Source organism: Silurus aristotelis (assembly GCF_946808225.1).
Source record: "Silurus aristotelis genome assembly, chromosome: 22".
Taxonomy (NCBI): Eukaryota; Metazoa; Chordata; class Actinopteri; order Siluriformes; family Siluridae; genus Silurus; species Silurus aristotelis.
This window is the reverse complement of record NC_139595.1, coordinates 9,500,368-9,513,180: the sequence shown is the minus strand read 5'-3', so window position 1 is coordinate 9,513,180 and position 12,813 is coordinate 9,500,368. Positions and strand designations below refer to the sequence as shown.

Genomic DNA, 12,813 nt, shown 5'->3' with positions numbered 1-12,813 from the left:
AAACTATATACACAATTAATAATAAAATGAATGAATAAACAATAGTTATCATTATTTAGATAAGTGTATTGTTAGAGTTAAGATGGGCCTCATACTGGTTTTCTAAACACATTCCTATGTTGTTTGTTCAGTGTCTATAGGGTCTTTATGACGTGAATATGTAAGGTATACAGGAAGTCTTTATCTGGGGTCACACATCTTTGGTTATTATGTCTTCTTGCCAAATCAGGAACAGTTTTAGGTTTTTTCCAGTGTGTATATATAATTGTCTTTAATCTGCATTAAACTGAAAAAGAACATATGAGCCATTCTGTGTGCTGTGTGTTTCATTCCTGATCAGAAAAGGCACCATGGGCATTGTAGATCGCATGGAAAACCTCTCCAAGAATTAGGTTTTATAACATGTATAACATCAAATATAGAGGTTTTTTCTTCTTTATCTGGTAATATGTGAATGTGTGTACTCAGGCTTGCAAATATATTCAGTATATATATTCATATATTCATATCTATCTATCTATCTATCTATCTATCTATCTATCTATCTATCTATCTATCTATCTATCTATCTATCTATCTATCTATCTATCTATCTATCTATCTATCTAGAACATTAAAAAAGACAAAGCTCCAAACCTTTCTTGGGGCACTGAAAAGTCCATAAGTCATGTAATGTCTCAGGTTACTTGACTGCAACCCTGTTGTTTGAAAAAGCACAAAGAAGATGCTGCGATTCATTAACGCTATCGGAACATTCTTCTCAACCAGACTGGCCTTTAAGCATATGAGTAGCATGGAAGCCCAGACAAGCCCGGAGTAGCATGCGCATTCAAACTTTAGAACCTAATAAACACGTGCAGGGAAGACCTGCCTGAGGTGTCACATACTTGCTGCAAGGGGACACCTTTTGCTAGAGCCTTGGGGGAGGCAACACCCTGGTTGAATCTCCTAGAGGTGAGGCTTGACTGCACACCTCATAGGCTAGGGCAATTGAATCCCTCACCCAATATGACATAATTTGCTAAGTGGCAGTCATACCCAGGTTGTGGCCCCCATAGCATATGACAAGCTGCTCTGACTTATGCCACTGACTATTGTGGTGGATGTACAGTGAGGAAAATAAGTATTTGAACACCCTGCTATTTTGCAAGTTCTCCCACTTAGAAATCATGGAGGGGTCTGAAATTGTCATCGTAGGTGCATGTCCATGGTGAGAGACATAATCTAAAAAAAAAAATCCAGAAATCACAATATATGATTTTTAAACTATTTATTTGTATGATACAGCTGCAAATAAGTATTTGAACACCTGTCTATCAGCTAGAATTCTGACCCTCAAAGACCTGTAAGTCTCTCTTTAAAATGTCCACCTCCACTACATTTATTATCCTAAATTAGATGCACCTGTTTGAGGTCGTTAGCTGCATAAAGACACCTGTCCACCCCATACAATCAGTAAGAATCCAACTACTAACATGGCCAAGACCAAAGAGCTGTCCAAAGACACTAGAGACAAAAATGTACACCTCCACAAGGCTGGAAAGGGCTACAGGGAAATTGCCAAGCAACTTGGTGAAAAAAGTTCCACTGTTGGAGCAATCATTAGAAAATGGAAGAAGCTAAACATGACTGTCAATCTCCCTCGGACTGGGGCTCCATGCAAGATCTTACTTCCTGGGGTCTCAATGATCCTAAGGAAGGTGAGAAATCAGCCCAGAACTACACGGGAGGAGCTGGTCAATGACCTGAAAAGAGCTGAGACCACCGTTTCCAAGGTTACTGTTGGTAATACACTAAGACGTCATAGTTTGAAATCATGCATGGCACGGAAGGTTCCCCTGCTTAAACCAGCACATGTCCAGGCACGTCTTAAGTTTGCCAATGACCATTTGGATGATCCAGAGGAGTCATGGGAGAAAGTCATGTGGTCAGATGAGACCAAAATAGAACTTTTGGGTCATAATTCCACTAAACGTTTTTGAAGGAAGAAGAATGATGAGTACCATCCCAAGAACACCATCCCTACTGTGAAGCATGGGGGTGGTAGCATCATGCTTTGGGGGTGTTTTTCTGCACATGGGACAGGGCGACTGCACTGTATTAAGGAGAGGATGACCGGGGCCTTGTATTGCGAGATTTTGGGGAGCAACCTCCTTCCCTCAGTTAGAGCATTAAAGATGGGTCGATGCTGGGTCTTCCAACATGACAATGACCCGAAGCACACAGCCAGGATAACCAAGGAATGGCTCTGTAAGAAGCATATCAAGGTTCTGGCGTGGCCTAGACAGTCTCCAGACCTAAACCCAATAGAGAATCTTTTCTCCGTGTTTCTCAGCGACAGGCCAGAAACCGGACTGATCTAAAGAAGATCTGTGTGGAGGAGTGGGCCAAAATCCCTCCTGCAGTGTGTGCAAACCTGGTGAAAAACTACAGGAAACATTTGACCTCTATAATTGCAAACAAAGGCTACTGTACCAAATATTAACATTGACTTTCTCAGGTGTTCAAATACTTATTTGCAGCTGTATCATACAAATAAATAGTTATAAAATCATACATTGTGATTTCTGGATTTTTTTTTTAGATTATGTCTCTCACAGTGGACATGCACATACGATGACAATTTCAGACCCCTCCATGGTTTTTAAGTGGGAGAACTTGCAAAATAGCAGGGTGTTCAAATACTTATTTTCCTCACTGTAAATCTAAAAAACATGTACTGAACATAGTAGGCAAGGTCTCTCCTGGTCTAGTGTCGTGAAAGGCGGAGGGCAGAAGGTTTCGAGAACGACTGGATGGATAGATAAGAGGGAAACTTCCAGAAGATAATTAGGGGAAGGATGTGGAATAGCTTTGACCAGCCCAGGGGGAAAGTGTAATAAGTGTAAGCAGGATGGTGAGACTGACAGGGTGCACAGGAAAACTATGACCTCTAACTGGCCTGCTGAGAGTGGTGAGCCACTCCCCAGTCCCTAACAGTGGGTGCACAACACCAACATTCTCAATCCATGAGCATGGTAGGCAAGAATTTTATCAAATGCCTTTGTGTGTCTCTTGGCTTCCAGAAACCAACTGTTAACCATAGTAATGCAGTCATCTTACAGGCCAGAAGGCGACAAGGGGGCATCGAGGAGGAACACCTTGTGTTCCTTGTTTCTATATTCCACCGTTGTTTCTTCCACCTGGGGCATCACTGTATACCCCTGTGCCTTTGTACAAGAGACCAGCTCCCGCAAAATACTGCCCCTCTCCTGCAAAAATATATATTTTATTCTCTCGATGACGCAATATTTAAGTTTCGTAGAGACCTGTGCATAAGTATTTTTTTTTTATTATTATTTCCTGCTACTTTTTTGTTTCACTCGATTCCCTTTTGAATATATTTAAAATAAAAAATGAACCGAAAATTAACAAATGTTTCGTTTTCAATTGAGTTTGATCTTTTGTGTTAATGAAGAACATAGACATGAACAAGGATCTTTTCACAACATAGAACATCAACTGAAATGATATATAAAAAAAAAAAAACAGGCCAATTTTTTGTTGTGTTGTTATGTTCCTTTCTTTAATAATAAAAAAATATCTGTAGCACAAAGTGATTCTCCACTGTCTTTCGCTTCAATCTAACATGCATGAACCACGTGACCAGTTGCCTTTGTTGCTTTTGTGCAGTAGATAGAGAACATTTTTATTCTTTTTATTTTGGTAGTTTATTATATAATTATTCACACACAAGACTTTTACCGCACATACCCGCATTCACCAATTAAATCCAGCACTGCACTGGTTTGTGTTCAGTCCCGAGTGCAGGTCTCTACTTTGTACCAACAAATGTTGAATAAATCAACGTTGTAGGTACAAATATATGAGATGAATATTGTTTATTCTATAGAGAGCAGGAAAAAATCAGAGGGGTCAAGATCGGGGTCCTCCCCTTGGCCATCCAACAGAAATCTGTAGTCCAGTTTGGAGCCTCTGGGGTTCTCTGGCTCCTTATTTAAGACAAGCCTTATTTAACCCTGGCCACCACACAAGTCACCATTTTAAGTAATTCCTCAAACATATTGCCATTACTCGAGGATTGTTCAGAAGTGGCGGTCTCAGTTTTCATATTGACGGAGGCAAGAGAAATCGTGTTTTTGGCTTATTCTGAAGAAGTGACGATGTTGCAACCCTCCTGCCAGGTGCTCCGGGCTCTCCGGGACAGCAATGCTGACTCTGCGCTGTCCATACCTCCCCTACTGGCATTAGCATTAGGATTGATTGCACTAGCTTGTGCTTGGAATGGGGGCCCGTTCTTACACTGTATATGAAGTCATTCGCCTAATTACATTCAAACAGGTGCCAATTTTAATTGGACATAATAAGCATTAGCATAATTGAATAATATTAGCAATATCATGTGTCAATGTCTATTTGGATTATTTGACTACCAACTTGCCAATTATTATTTTACTGACCACAACATGTTTATGAATGTTTGATATTGAGATATTTGATATTTGATATGCAAGAAATGGCTTTGGTTATGCATTTGGAATACTATGTCTTTGGTATCTTTTTAGCCACAATCTTTTAAAAAAATGCGAGTACTGCAGAAAAAAACTGAGAAGAAGGACTCTTCCCAGACCGTGCTGGATGAGCATTGTGAGGGTTAAGCTAGCAGCAATTTTGAGTTGGATCCGGCCATGGCAATGGTGTTTCAGCACATCACGGAGACGATTTCAGAAAACAACATATGCCAAACTCAACCCTCTAGTTGAGTTGGTACATATTTACTCTCAACAACTGGAGAACTGCAAGACTCTGCTGGATAAGCTGGACGAAGAATCACCTCAGCGGAGGAGTTACAGTAGCTGAAAGTTTGAAGACCCATGTTCTTACTGATTACGTAGACGATTTAGAAAACAGAGGACAATGCAATAATATTCACATTCTCTGGCTATCAGAAGGGGCGGAGGGCCCTAACACTGTCATTTCTCCAAAAATAGATCCTGGAGTTGCTTCACTTGCAGATAGGGTTGCCAACCGTTCCTTATAATACAAAATCATCCCGTATTTAAGACATAAAAGCAGTTTGTCCCATATAATCTACATGTAGAGTAGAGTATCAGCTAAATGTGCAGTTAATGTCTGTGCAAGGTAGTGCTATGTACAGTTGCTGAATTAAAGCGTGAACTTATATATGTAGAAGAGGTGTGTGTGTCTGTTTATGCATGACTACGAGTGTGTGCTTTTGACAGAGAGCTCTCTGTCATTGGGTGTTGCTATGTTACCTGGATGCTAGCTAAGCTGACATCGTGGCTGTGGGAGGTTTAACTTTACAGCAAGTAGTTCAAGATGGCAACTATTCCCAGTTGTGGAAAAAAGAAAGAAAAAACTTAACTTCTGACATGGAACTGTTTCAGTTGCACAGATTCCTTTGTTGTGTTAAGAGTTTAAACTATCTCTTAAAGGATGAAGGTGTCAAGAAGTGATAATCACTTCATGGTTTGGTTCATTGGTGGTTGAGACCCATATTGGATGTGGAGGTATGGGTATTGTTCACATCCCGTACAACTTGATTTGATGTTGCATCACCAATGGTCTCTTTATTCTGTGTCAGCTCTTGATTTCTTTCCTGTGACTTCTCTTTTGTTTGTTCCGATTTTGGAAACTTCTTCATTGATTTCGTATGGTATTTATGTAGACATTTTAGGTGCTCCTTCTGTCATGTTTTACATACACTTCTAACTTTTTCAGTTTTCTGAGCAATGGCCAGGCTTTAAGCAGCCAAAACATACTTACTCATTTAAACAAAATATTTGTTTAGTACACTTTTCTCTGTAAACTTCCGACATTTATGAATTGCATATCCTGGTTTTTCACAGAAAGCCCACTTTGAAACTGTTTTCTTACTAGACAGCTAACACCTTTATTCAAGTGCCTCAATTTCTTACCACTTTCTTTCCCAACCTTAGTACACTTCAGAGCTTCTTCATTATTAACCAATCAGTAAGTTTGAAAAGGTTCTTTTGGTTTTCATTACAGTCATTGAGGCCTGGAAGTCTTAGCCATAGCTGCTTCACTGCATCTGAGGAAATCAGTAAATTCGCTCAGCTCAACGCTTTTTTAGGACCTATCTTGGGCCATGAATTAAGCTTGGTTCTGGTATAAGACGAGTTAAACTGATAGATTCTGCTAACATCCTAACAAGGTCTGCAGTGCTATCTTCTTGAAGTGATAATTTTGTGTGAAGGTGTGTGCAGGCACAAGGAGCTGCTTTATTTAGGCATGTGCTTCTTATGCATAGGTGCACAGTCATGGAGTAATTCTCTGGTATTCTTCCATTGAGTCATCTGTCTGCTCATAGACTTGCATTCGTGCCTTTGCAGCATCTAACTTCTTAAGCATCTCCAAGCGCTCTAGCTTTCTGTGCCTGTATTCTAATGTCTTCTGTCTGGAGGCATTTTCAGCTTTAAGCTTTAAGTCTTTGAAGTTCCTCTATTTCCCGGTATTGCTGTTGTATTGTATTATTGTATGTTGTATTGCGTTATATTTCAAAAGCCATTTTAGTTGCAGCAATTTTTATAGCGGCTTTTTGTTTCTTAATAGACGACAACTAACATCTTAGTGATCTTACTGCAAATCTGCAATATGTCTCCAGATGTACTACATTGTTGTTTCCCAATCAGGCCATGGTAACACTAAACATATTAGTAGGAGGACCAACAAAATCTATCAAGCACTGGAGATTCAACACTTTATTGCTTAAAGATACAGTTAAAACTGAAAAATGCCAGATAAACAATCACAACAATGTTCTAAAGTTTGGTCTTTTAAACATTAGATCACTTGCACCCAAAGCACTGATTGTTAATGAGATGATCACAGATAACAATCTCGATGCACTCTGTCTCACTGAGACCTGGATTAAACCAGGTGATTATATGGGTCTAAACGAGTCGACACCGTCAGGATATGTTTATAAGCATGAGCCCCGTCAGACTGGTCGTGGGGGTGGTGTAGGAACCATTTATAGTGCCTCTCTTAATGTTAGTCAGAGATTAGGATTCAGCGTTAAATCATTTGAAGTGCTCGTTCTTAAAATTGTGCTTTCAGACATACATAGAAAACTCGCTCTGGTCACCGTGTACAGACCCCCAGGGCCCTATGCTGATTTTCTTCAAGAGTTTGCTTGTTTTCTATCAGACCTCTTGATAAATTTTGATAAAGTGCTGCTTGTAGGAGATTTTAATATTCATGTAGATGATGCAAATGATGCTTTAGGATTATCATTTGTCGATTTATTAAACTCTTTTGGGGTTAAACAAAACGTCACCGGACCAACTCATCGCTTTAACCACACACTAGACTTGATAATATTCCACGGAGCAGTCGTCACTGATATAGATATTTTACCTTAGAGTGATGACATCACAGACCATTACCTTATACTGTACACACTACCGGTAGAGCAGATTAGCCGTGTTTTACCACGTTATTGACCTGGTAGGACTATTGTTCCAACCACTAAGGACAGATTCATAAATAACCTGCCCGATTTATCTCAATTTCACACTAAACCCATAACTGCTAATAATCTTGATGAAATGGCTAACAACATAGACCTTATCCTCACTAGCACATTAGACACCGTTGCCCCCATCCGGTTAAAAAAGGTTAGAGAACAAGCACCTGCACCTTGGTATAATAGTCATACGCATGCCCTCAAGAGAACAGCACGTAATCTAGAGAGAAAATGGAGAAAAACAAAATTGGAGGTATTCAGAATTGCGTATAAAGACAGTATGCTCAGCTACAGACAGGTGCTAAAAGCTGCTAGAGCTGAACACCTGAGCAAACTCATAGAAAGTAACAAAAACAATCCCAGGTTCCTTTTCAGTACAGTAGCTAAATTAACCGCAAATCAAGTATCTGAAAATTGTGTTCCATCACAGTTTAGTAGTGAGGACTTTATGAATTTCTTCACCGAAAAAATAGATAACATTAGAAAAACAATTGTGGCGGTCCAACCTCTGACAGCATCTCCTGACATTATCTCGCCTACAACTCCACAACTACACATATAGGACAGGAAGAGCTGTATGATGTTATTATCAAAGCTAAATCAACAACATGTCAGTTAGATCCAATTCCTACTTAACTACTGAAGTAAGTGTTATATACAACTGGTGAGCCTCTTCTCAATATTATTAACTACTCACTATCTTTAGGTGATGTCCCTAAATCCCTCAAGTTAGCAGTTATTAAGCCCCTCATTAAAAAACCTAATCTGTACCCAAACACGCTATCGAATTACAGACCCATTTAAAATCTCCCATTTATGTCTAAGATTTTAGAAAAGATTGTCGCTGTTTGTCCCAGTTGTCCCAGTTATGTTCCTGCCTGCAAGAGAACATTATCTTTGAAGAGATTCAGTCAGGTTTTAGGCCCCATCATAGCACAGAAACTGCCCTAGTTAAAATCACTAATGACCTGTTTTTTGCCTCAGACCAAGGCTTCATCTTGCTGTTGGTTTTACTAGATCTTAGTGCTGCATTCGACACTATAGATCATGATCTTCTCCTCGATCGCTTACAGAATTACATCGGCATTCAGGGACAGGCATTAAGCTGGTTTAAATCCTACCTGTCCGATTGTTACCATTTCGTAGATTTAAATGGAGAGCTATCCAGGCAAATGCAAGTAAATTATGGCGTGCCACAAGGTTCAGTTCTAGGACCTCTGCTCTTCACAATATACATGCTTCCGTTAGGAAATATTATTAGAAGGCATGGAATTAGCTTCCATTGTTATGCTGATGATACTCAGCTATATATCTAATCTAAACCAGGTGATATAGCTCAATCAGCTCGCATAACTGAGTGTGCTAAGGAAATAAGAGATTGGATGACCCATAACTTTCTACTACTAAATTCTGATAAGACGGAGATTTTGCTCATCGGGCCAAAAACTAGTATACAGAAACTCCAGCATCTGAACCTGCATTTAGACGGATGTTCTGTAACCACTAGTTCAACGGTAAAAGACCTGGGAGTTATTTTAGACAGCAACTTGTCTTTCAAATATCATATCAACCAAGTTACAAAAACAGCCTTCTTTCACCTTGGAAATATTTCAAAGTTAAGAAAAATGTTATCTATATCTGATGCAGAGAAGCTCGTCCATGCGTTCATGACCTCCAGAATAGACTACTGTAATGCATTACTAGGTGGATGTCCTGCGTCATTATTAAACAAGCTTCAGTTAGTTCAGAATGCAGCAGCCAGAGTTCTTACTAGATCAAGAAAATATGATCACATAACCCCAATCTTATCATCCCTGCACTGGCTTCCTGTTAAGTTTCGAATAGACTACAAACTATTACTTCTTACTTATAAGGCACTAAATGGTTCGGCTCCCACGTATCTCTCCAGGCTACAATCCGCCACGCTCCCTGAGATCTCAAAACTTGACTTCTAGACTACTACTACTAGACTTCTAGTAGTTCCTAGAATAGCAAAGTCCACTGGAGGCGGTAGAGCAGGGGTGTCCAAACTACGGCCTGCAGCAAATTCTGAAAATATAATTGAATATGGCCCGCACATGGCGCTTGAGCTCAACTCTGTTGCACTTTTCAGTTTCAAAATTAAGCAAAGAAAAATATTTACCACGAGTCACCAGAAATGGCAGCACCGAAGAAACGCAAGATAGCAAGTGAGTGTAGAAGATTTCAAACACGATGGGAAAATGAATATTTCTTTAAAGAAATCAACGGAAAGTGTGTCTGTTTGATTTGCAATGAAGATGTTGCCGTGATGAAAGAGTATAATATCCGTCGGCACTATGAGACCAAGCATCAGAGCCACGCATCGTACACAGTTGGCGAACGAGCACAGAAATTCAAGCAAATGGCAGCTAGCCTGCAAGCTCAACAACAGTTTTTTTTTCGTGCTAACAAAATACAGGAAAACGCCACAGCAGCAAGCTATGAAGTCGCACAACTTATTGCCCAGCATGGCAAACCGTTCTCAGACGGTGATTTCATAAAGCAGTGCCTCATCAAAGTCACAGAAGTAATGTGCCCGGAAAAAGTGCAGGATTTCAACAACGTGAGCTTATCCAGAAATACAGTGGTGCAGAGAATCGAGGACTTGTCAGCTAACCTGAAACTTCAGCTGAGAGAGAAAGCTTGTGCTTTTGATTTTTACTCGATAGCATGCGATGAGAGCACAGACGCCACAGACACCGCACAGTTTTTAATTTTTTTGCGGGGAGTCGATGATAATTTTTGCTGTATGGAGGAGCTGCTTGATATGATGAGCCTAAAAGGCTTTTGACGCTGTGTCAGAGGCAGTTGAAAAGATGGGGCTTAAATGGGACAAGCTCTGTGGAGTAACAACGGATGGAGCTCTGGCCATGATGAGTGATCGGAAAGGAATGGCATCCATGGTGTGCGTCAAGGTAAAAGAGAGCGGAGGTGAGGCTGTTAGGATGCACTGTATAATCCACCAAGAAGCACTGTGTGCCAAGACTGTCCAGCTGGGCGATGTGATGAACACTGTTGTAAAAACTGTCAACATAATTCGAGCTAGAGAACTGTACCACAGGGAATTTCAAGCTTTCTTATCTGACATGGATGCTGAATACGGGGATGTACTCTACCACACTGATGTGCGCTGGCTCAGCCGCGGCTCTTTGCTGCAGCGGTTTTATTCGCTGAGATCAGAAATCGACAAGTTTTTGAAAGAGAAGGGCCGACCTCTTCATAAACTAAGTGACCCTCTGTGGCTGGCAGACCTGGCATTTTTAGTTGATCTCACTCATCATCTGAATAGACTGAACAAGAACCTACAAGGCAAAGAACAGCTGGTGTCACACCTGTATGCGCACATGAAAGCCTTCTGTGTAAAGCTCCGCCTGTTTGAGACACAACTACGAAGCTTTAATGCTGCACACTTCCCTGCGCTGTCTGAAATCAAGTCTGCTTTTCCAAAGGCAGACCTTTCTGCTAAAATGGAGAAATATGCTTCTGTAATTACATCTCTCGTGACAGAATTCAACCAGCGTTTTCAAGATTTTTCTGTCATTGAAAAACAAATCAAGCTGTTCTCGACCCCCTTCCTGGTGAATGCAGAAGAAGTGGAGGAGAGTCTGCAGTTAGAACTGATTGAAATGCAATGTGATGATTCTCTGAAGAGTCAACATCAGCTTCTCTCCCTCCCTGACTTCTATCAGAGTTTGGATCATGCCAAGTTTCCTCTGATGAGACGCCACGCAAAAAGAATGATGAGCCTGTTCGGCTCAACATACATATGTGAACAAACATTTTCTCTGTTAAATCAGAACAAAAGCAGACTGAGATCCAGAATGACTGATAGCCATCTCTGTGAAGTCCTTCGTGTCTCAACCACCAAACTTTCTCCTGACATCCCAGCCATCCTTCAATCCAAAGTACAGCATCACTGCTCCCACTGAGAGCAATGTTCTTCTCATTATAGGTGAGTTAGAAATACACACAGTAATCATGTGTCAATATGTCACCTCTTGTGTGTGGCCCGGGCCTTTGCTTATTTTTCTGTATTTGGCCCTCACCAAAAAAACTTTGGACACCCCTGCGGTAGAGCATTTTCACATTTAGCTCCTAAACTCTGGAATAGTCTTACTAACAGTGTTCGGGGCTCAGACACACTCTCCCAGTTTAAGTGCAGATTAAAAACATATCTTTTTAGCAAAGCCTACACATAACACGTCTCACATCATAACCTTGTGCTCCAGAACATCTGATCACCTGCACATTATCAACTTGTGCTGTTAATATCATGAACAGCAGCTACGCTAATTTCTCTCCACTGCTTCTCTTTCTCTCCCCATCCTGAGACACCCTGAGGTTCCTCCAGCTCCAGTCACCTCCCACCTCGTGATGATTACGGACCTTTGAAGAAGTAGATGCCGAACCCGCAAACATCCCGAACCATCTTGAGACGTACCAGTGCCAACTGGATCCCACTACATGTGTGGAGTTTTGACATTGGACCTCCTGGAGTGTTTAAAGGCTCTGGCATGGAGAAGCTGATGCTGGATCTGTGATGATCACAAATGCTGAACTCATAAAACTAGGAGCTACTAACCATAAAGACTGTAAAAGACTGCAGAAAGAACATCACTTATAATCTTATACTCCAGTACTCATGCTAGTTCTCACTCTCCAGTGTTCTGTATTGTTGAAAGATTTATGATCAAACTCTTGATGTCACCCAAATGAGGATGGGTTCCCCTTTTGAGTCTGGTTCCTCTCAAGGTTTCTTCCTCATAACATCTAGGGGAGTTTTCCTTGCCACAGTTGCCACGGCTGCTTATCAGGGATAAATGCACACCATTCACCTTAACTGTTGATTTCTGTAAAGCTGCTTTGAGACAATGTCTGTTGTGAAAAGCGCTATACAAATAAACTTGACTTGACTTGACTTAAAGATAGCAAGTTTCTTTCATTTTTTATTTTTGAATTCAAGATATTTTGGTCAATTAATTCAGAATTCCTTGTTATGGGACTTGAGTTAGGGTTAGGGTTTAAGGTTAGGGTTAGGGTTACATCAGCCTACATCAGAGGACTAGCCATATCCTTTCTAAAACAAAAATATGGAAACAAGTGGAAAAGCAGGAATGCATAGAACTTGAACTAAAAATAGCTACCTAAGATCATGTAAATGATCCTTCTCCTGTTAATTTAGAGAACCTATGTGTAATAAGTGCCTCCTTGGACGCTGTTAATACAGCAGGCAACACTAAAATAGCATTTTCGAAGCAAAGATTGTATGAACATGGCAAGAA

General features: G+C 40.5%; 1 pseudogene across 1 annotated transcript; it reads left to right on the top strand.

The window, feature by feature from the left end:
- The first annotated feature begins 10,347 nt into the window (after positions 1–10,347).
- On the top strand, positions 10,348–11,460 carry LOC310717092 (general transcription factor II-I repeat domain-containing protein 2 pseudogene; annotated as a pseudogene). The gene has a single exon. The product of its transcript is annotated as a general transcription factor II-I repeat domain-containing protein 2 pseudogene (transcript).
- Positions 11,461–12,813: the final 1,353 nt, after the last annotated feature.